The sequence below is a fragment of the Alligator mississippiensis genome, unplaced genomic scaffold (genome assembly GCF_030867095.1).
Source record: "Alligator mississippiensis isolate rAllMis1 unplaced genomic scaffold, rAllMis1 scaffold_55, whole genome shotgun sequence".
NCBI classification, from domain to species: Eukaryota; Metazoa; Chordata; order Crocodylia; family Alligatoridae; genus Alligator; species Alligator mississippiensis.
This window is the reverse complement of record NW_026775353.1, coordinates 90,001-97,617: the sequence shown is the minus strand read 5'-3', so window position 1 is coordinate 97,617 and position 7,617 is coordinate 90,001.

Below are 7,617 nucleotides of genomic sequence, written 5' to 3'. Positions count from 1 at the left end.
GAGATTTTGGGGGACTCGGTTTTCAGGACCCTAAATGCCCATGTTCGGTTCCAGAAAGTCGGTCAGAGGAACCTCCGGGGCAAAAGAACCGTGCCGCGCTGCCTTGTCAACCGAGCGTGGAGGCAGCGTGCCCCGATCCGGCGGGCCTGGCCGTGCGAGAGTTCCAGGCTCTGGCCCGCGATTCCGGCTCCCGCCCCCCCCCCCGGTGATGGGCTCGGAGGTCGGGCAGGCAGCGGTGCTTGCTTCCCCAGGAGTGGCGGGGCTCTCCTGACGGGGAACCGGGAGGACCTGGTGTCCGCCGTGGGACTTGGAAAACTTCTGCTCGGTTGCGTTGGGAGCGGTTAACGTGGGAGCTCCGGCCGGGACTATTGTTAGTTGATTAGTCTCTTACGAATCCAAGAGCTGGGGGCCGCCCCGGTTTTGGCGGCCGATGTGGATAACGGCACCGGCTAGTTGCCGGACGGGCGGCTAGTCCTCAGCCGGGGCTGAAAAAAATTGTCCGGGTGCCGCCGCCGGTTTCTTGGCGGCTGGGCTCCCGAGTTTCTTAAAGACAAACATTACGGGGGACAACTGAAAGAAAAACAGGGTGTGCACGTGGGGGGTCAAAGGTTCAAAACGAGTGCTCCCCCGGGGGACAGTGAGCAGAGCACCCCGGACAGCGCCCACCGGCCCGCAAACTGCTTCAGCTTGCCGGCGGCTACCGCCCAGTGGTGCTCCGCTCGGAGGCGGGCGCGCAGGACACCGAGGAAAAACGCCCCGAGGTGCCCGGGAGCCTTCCCGGCCAGAGCCTCCTTCCTGGATAGCCAGATGACGAGCTTGGCCAGAGCCAGGAGGAGGTTGACCAGTCGGTCCCGGGCCCGGGTGGGGCGACGGATGGGGAGTGCGTAAATAAACAGGTGCGGGGAATAGTGCAGCCAGAACTTGAGGAGCAGGTTCTGGAGGAGGAGGTGCAGGGGCTGCAGCCTGGCGCACTCGAGGACCAGGTGCGCCAGGGTCTCCCTCTCGTCACAAAACGGGCATCGGTCGGAGATGGTGTCGATCCGCGCCAGATACACGCCCGTCGCGACGGCCCCGTGAAGGAGCCGCCAGCCTAGGTCCCCGGCGGCTCTCGGGACGAGCTCCGAGTAGACGCTGAGCCACCGGGGACCGTCGGCCACGCCCTCGCCAAAGTAGTCCCGCCATTGGGTGTCTTGGCGGGACGCGAGGGCGGCGTGGTGGAGCGTCCTGCGGACGAGCGTGTAGAGCTGGCGCCGGTGGGCCGTCGAGAAGCGGACCGGCGGGGTGTCCCCCAGCCTGCAGAGGTGGTGAGGGGCGGAGTGCCTCGGGGCCGGCCGCTGGGCGGGCCCTATCAGGAACTCCGCCGGGCTGGGGGATTCGGGAGGGCGGGGACCGCCCTCTCGCAGGACTCGCTCGACGTAGGCAAGGGCGTCTGCGGGCAGCGCAGCTTTCACCTCCCGGACTAGGCGCGAGCAAGTTGCACGCCCTATGGTCAGGCCCGTGCGCCGGGCCAGCGCCGCGGGGCCCAGCCATCCTCGCTCGTCGTAGTCCAGGAGGTCTCCGAGCCGGGTGACGCCCACCCGGGCCATCCTCAGGGAGGCCTCTGGCGAGGCTGCCGCCGGGACCGCCAGCTGCGGGTTAAAGAACAGCGGCTCGGCCAGCAGGTCGCCGTCCTCGGCCACCCGCGACGGAGACCTGGAGGCGGAGATCAGCCCCCAGGCCTTGAGGAGGTCTCGGTAAAAGGCCGGCAGCTCCCCCGCCACCCGCACGAGCTCCAGGCCGCGCAGGAAGAAGAGCTGCCGGTCGTATCGGAGCCCCCGGAGGCGGCGGAGGAAGGCGCGCCCCAACAGGCTCCACGCCGCGTGGCTACCGTCACTGTACAGCAGTCTCTGCAGGGCCTGGAGGCGGAACGTCAGGACCTGGCTGCGGAGGCACACCAGGCCCTGCCCCCCCTCCCGCAAGGGGAGGGTCAGCACCCGTGCAGAGACCCAGTGCCGTCTTGGCCAGAAGAACCCCAGCGCCCGTCTCTGGAGCCTGGCAAGAACCTCGGGGGGCACGGGGAGGGTATTGAAGCGGTACCAGAGCATGGACAGGATCAGCTGGTTCAACACCAGCGCCCGGCCCCGGAGGGACAGGCACCGCAGCAGCCCCGTCCACGCCCCGATCCGCCTCGCCACCCTCAGTTCTAGGTCTGCCCAATTCTGCGGGGGGGAGGGGTCCGTGGGGCTCAGGTAGACCCCCAGGTAGAGCAGCGGGCCCGCGCTCCACTCGATGCCCCGGAGCGCGGGTGGGAGCGAGCCCACCTGCCACCCGGCACCCACCGTCAGCCCGGAGCTCTTGGCCCAGTTGACCCGGGCGGAGGAGGCCGCCGAATAAACCGCCTGGCAGGCCGCCACCCGCTCCAGATCTTCCGGGCCCTGGACCGCGAGGAGCACGTCGTCGGCGTACGCCGAGAGGACCAGCCGCAGCGCCGGTTCCCGCAGCGCCAACCCGGCCACCCGCCTCCGCAGGAGGCACAGGAAGGGCTCCAGGCCTAGCGCGTACAGCTGGCCCGACATCGGGCAGCCTTGACGCACCCCCCGCCTGAACGGGATGGGTTCCGTCAGGGACCAGTTGAGCTTAACCAGGCACTCCGCGGAGGCGTACAGCACCTGGAGAGCCCGCACAAAGCGCGGTCCGAAGCCGAAGGCCCGCAGCGTGCCCGTCAGATACCCGTGGTCCATCCTGTCGAACGCCTTCTCCTGATCGAGGGAGAGCAGGCCGAACGACAGGCCCTCCCGGCGCGCCAGCTCCAGGAGGTCCCGCACCAGGTACAGGTTGTCGAAGATGGAGCGACCTTGCACCGTGTACGTCTGGTCGGGATGGATCACGTCCGCCAGCACGGACCGCAGGCGCAGCGAGACGGCCTTCGCCACCACCTTATAGTCCGTGCAGAGGAGGGACACGGGACGCCAGTTCCTCAGGTCGCGGAGGTCTCCCTTCTTCGGCAGGAGAGTCAACACCGCCCTCCTGCACGACAGGGGGAGCTCCCCGCGAGCCTCGGCCTCGGCCCAGACCGCGGCAAGGTCCGGGCCGAGCACGTCCCAGAAGGCCCGGTAGAACTCCGTGGTGAGCCCGTCCAGCCCCGGCGCCTTGTTGCCGGGCATGAGACGGAGGGCGAGCGTGAGCTCGGCCAAGGTGAGAGGAGCCTCCAGCCGGTCACGGTCGCCCGCGCCCACCTGCGGCAGTTCCTCCCAGAGCGCGCTGCGGGCCGTCGCCTCGGTCGGCTCCCGGGAAAAGAGCCTTCCGTAGAAGGCCCTCGCGCGAACTCGCAGCTCTCCCGGGGCCGAGAGGGGGGTGCCATCATCCGCCAGCAGGCAAGTGATGTGCTTTTTGGCCCCCCTCTGCTTCTCCAGGCCGTAGAAGAAACGGGAGCCGCGGTCCATCTCCCGCAGGAGGTGGACTCGCGCGCGGACGAACGCGCCGCGTGCGCGGCGGTCCTCCAGGGCTCTCAGCTCCTCCCGCCTCTCCCTGCACTCTCCGCAGAGGGACGGATCCTGCGGGTCGGCGACCAGGCGCCTCTCCAGCTCCAACACTTCCCGCTCGAGCCGCTCTATGGCCGCCTCCCGCTCCCGGGTGTGCCCCCGGGCGTAGCTGCGGCAGAAGAGCCGGATGCGCGCCTTCCCCCCGTCCCACCATCCCCGAGCCGAGGGGAAAGACTGCCGCTGCCCGCGCCAGGCCAACCAGAACTCCCGGAAGGCCGCTCCGAAGCTCGGGTCCTCCAGCAGGCTGTTGTTAAAGTGCCAGTAGGCCGACCCCCGCCGCCCGGGGCCAAACGCCACCCGGGCGCACACCAGATGGTGATCGCTGAAGGGGGCCGGCCTCACTCTGCAGGACACGGCTCGGGCATCCACGCGGGGCGAGATGTAAATCCGGTCCAACCGGGAGTGGCTCGCCCGCTCCCCCCCCACCCGCACGTACGTGGGGGCCGGGGGGCCGTCGGGGTGACAGACTCGCCAGGCGTCCACCAGGGAGTGCTCCTCCAGGATCCCCCTGAGGGCGTCCGCGGCGGCCCGGCACCGTTGCCTGCGCGAGCGGTCCTGTTCCTCGAGGGTGACGTTGAAGTCCCCGCCTAAGACCAGGCTCTCGCGAGGGCTCAAGGTGCCCAGGTAGTCGGCCGCCCGGCGGAAAAAATCCGCCGCGTCCGGTTCCGCGGCGGGGCCGTACACGTTCACAAAGTTCGTTACCGTCCCCGCCGCTCGGGCCCGGACGTGGAGCAGGCGGCCCGGCACCGCCTCAACGTCCTCTAAGATCTCCGGCCGCAGGCTCGGGGAGAACAGGGTGGCCACCCCGCACGAGGTGGCCGACAGGTGACTCAGGAAAACCCCGTCTCCCCACTCCAGCCGCCAGGCGGCGGCGTCGGCCGGAGTCGTCCAGGTCTCCTGGAGGAAAGCCACCGAGTAGCCCCCCTCCCGCAGGAAGGAGAACACCTGGCTCCTCCGGAGACCCTGCCTGCAGCCTCGGACGTTGAGGGTCGCGATGTTAAGCGACGTCATGGCTGGCGGGAGGGGGCTCCGATGGCTCGGCCGGGGGCTCGCGCAGGGCAACGCCCAGCCGGTACCCGGCCCCGCGCCCGTACACCGTCAGGGCGTCGTACATGGACCGGGCCCGGGTGTACACCCGGGCGTTGCATCTGTTCGGCCCCTTCCCCTCCCTCACCAGCGCCCTCGTGGCCTCGAGGATGCTGTTAAAGTCGCCCCAGCAGTCCAGGGCCAGCTGCACCCGGGCCGGAGCGCGCCGGGTGCTTTCCCGCTCCAAGAAGGCCACCAGGTCCTCCCTGGAGACTGCTGCTGGTGCTGGGGCTGGGGCTGGGGGGGTTGCAGGCTCAACGCTGCCTGCTGACCCCCCCGCATCCTCAGCCTGGTCAGGTCCAGTGGGGCCTGGCTGGCTGGCTTCCGCCGCCTCCGCCGCGCCTCCGGCGGAGGCTTCCTCGGCCTCCATCTGGACCTCTCGGTCCGCTTGGCTCTCCGACTCGGCCCGAGGGAGATCTGCAGCCCCTTCGCGGGGGGCCTGGCTGGGGGTGGGGGTGGGGGTGGGGGTGGGGGGGGGGGAACCTGGCCCCTGCTCTTCCTCCCCGTCAGGTGCCGCAGGGGCGGCTTGACTGGGGGCGGGGAGGGCCTCCCCCTCGGGACCCGTGCCGGAGCTCACCGGGGTGAGCCCCAGGGTCTCTTCGCTGAGGGGGGGGGGGGGCGCTGAGCTTGAGGTTGAAGCTGCTAGTGCTGTTTCTGTTGTTGTTGCTGTTGCTGTTGCTGTTGCTGTTGGGGAGGGCCCTACCTCCGCGATGGCAGGCTCAGGGGGCTCCTCCCGCATGGGCTCCTCCTCTCCTTCTCTTTCTCTCTCTCTTTCTCTCTCTCTCTCTCTCTCTCTTTCTGGGGCCTCCTCCACGGGGATTACCCGCACTTTCTCGGGAGGGGGGGGGTCTTCCGGAGCAGCTCTGCTGGCTGGTGAGGGGGCCTTTTGCACGTCGGCCCCCTCCCCCTCCTCGCCTGTGTCCGAGGGGGGGCCCTCCTCTAGGGAGGGATCGAGCTGCTCCGCGGCCTTTCTCTTTTGGGCCCGCCCCGATGGAGGAGGGGGGGGGCCCGCCCGCTCGCCCGCAGGGTGGTCCTCTCTATGGCCCGGAGGCTTGCCCGCGGTGGACGCTTGGCCCCGGGCCGGGGCTGGGGCTGGGGCTGGGGCTGGGGCTGGGGCTGAAGCCGGGACTGGGCCCGGCTCGGGGCCTACCTCCCTCTCCCCGTCTCCTGCTCCCTGCCCCCCGGTGACTGCGGCCGAGGCCGAGGCCGAGGCCGAGGCCGAGGCCGAGGGGGGCTCTGCCGCTGGGGGGCTCCCGCCAGGGCTCCCGCCAGGGCCGGGGGGGCTGGGGGGGCCGGTGGCAGGGCCCCCCCCTCCACTGGCGGGGGCCTGCGGTGGCCGCCGCGCTTGCCCCAAGGGGCATTCTTGGCGGAGGTGCCCTACCCCGCGGCACTTGTAACACCGCAGGTCCCCCACCGTGAAGAAGATGCGGTGCAGGGCCCCCCCAAACATTACCTGGAGGGATCCCTCCGCCCCCAGCTGCGCTCCCGCCGCCGGCTGGATCGTTACCTGCCGGCGGAACGAGCGCACGTGTCGCAGGGTGGGGTCCCGGCACCCCAAACCCAGGGGCAGCACCGGGGAGATTACCTTCCCCAGCGATGATAGTCGGGGCAGGAGGGCCCAATTAGGGAGGTACGGGGGCACCGAACTAAGGACCACCCGGGTCCCTGGCTCCTCTAGGGGCTCCACGGGGACGTACTCCCCGTCCACTGTGAGCCCCCTCTCCACCGCCTTCTGGGCGGCGGCCTCCGTGGCAAGGAAGAATACTCCCTTGCCGTGGAACCTGGAGGCCGCCACAATTTTCGGGGCCCCCACCACCCGAGCTAGGGCCCGCACGTAAGGTTCGAAGGCGGACCCTTCCCGCTCGGGCAGCCAGCATCTCACCCCATTTCTCCGGGTGAGTGCCGGGAAGGGGGCCCCCCCTCCCCCCGGGATCGAAGACGCCCAGGCGGTGGAGGTGCTGGCGCCCGGCCCCCCGCCCGGCCCCGCTGCGCGGCCGGCGGCCGCCTCGGCGTAACTGCGCGCCCCGCCCTTCTCCCGGGGGGGGGGCGCTCCTGCTGCGGGGCCGGCGCTAGGGCCGGGACTCGGGCCGGGGCCTGACTCGGCTGGGTCAGGGTCAGGGGGCGGGCTGCCTTTTGGGTTTGCGGGGCCCTTGCCTTTCCCCGCCCCCCCTTTTGCGGAGGAGGCCCCTGACGAGGAGGAGCCCTTCCCTTTCCCCTTCCCCTTGCCCCCACCCTCCGCTCTAGGGCCGGGGCCGGGGCCGGGGCCGGGGCCAGGGGCAGTGCCGGGGCCGGTGGCCCCGAGACAGGGGTCAGCCATTTCACAAACTTCAACTCCCCCTCCTTGCTTGGGAGGAGGGGGGGGGGGAGGCACCTCCTCCATGCTGCACCGTGCCGGGGGAGGACCACGGGGGTAGGGCGGCCGGGACACAGGGTCACACTGGGGAGGGGGGGGGCACGCTGCTGGCCTGCTCGGCCTTCACAAAACACCGGGAGCGGGGAGTGGAGCACAGGACGCACACAAAATGGGGCAGACACCCGGGGGGAGGGCGGGGGAGGGGAACAAAGGCAGCCCAGCCGCCACCTTTTTTTAGCACGACAAAAGCCTACTCTGAGGGGTGCTCCTGTGGGGTGCGCTGGGCTGTGCTCTTGTGGGGTGCGCTGGGCTGTGCTCTTGTAGGGTGCGCTGGCCTGTGCTCTTGTGGAGTGCGCTGGCCTGTGCTCTTGTGGAGTGCGCTGGCCTGTGCTCTTGTGGAGTGCGCTGGCCTGTGCTCTTGTGGAGTGCGCTGGCCTGTGCTCTTGTGAGGTGCGCTGGCCTGTGCTCTTGTGGAGTGCGCTGGGCTGTGCTCTTCTCCTCTGGGGTGCGCTGGGCTGTGCTCTTCTGGGGTGCGCAGGGGTCCACTGGTGCAGGAACCAAAGCAAACAAAAGCAGTAACAGTGGCAGCAGCAAACAGAAAGAAAAAACAAACCAAACAAACCAAACAAACCAAACAAACAAAGCAGCAGGAGCAGG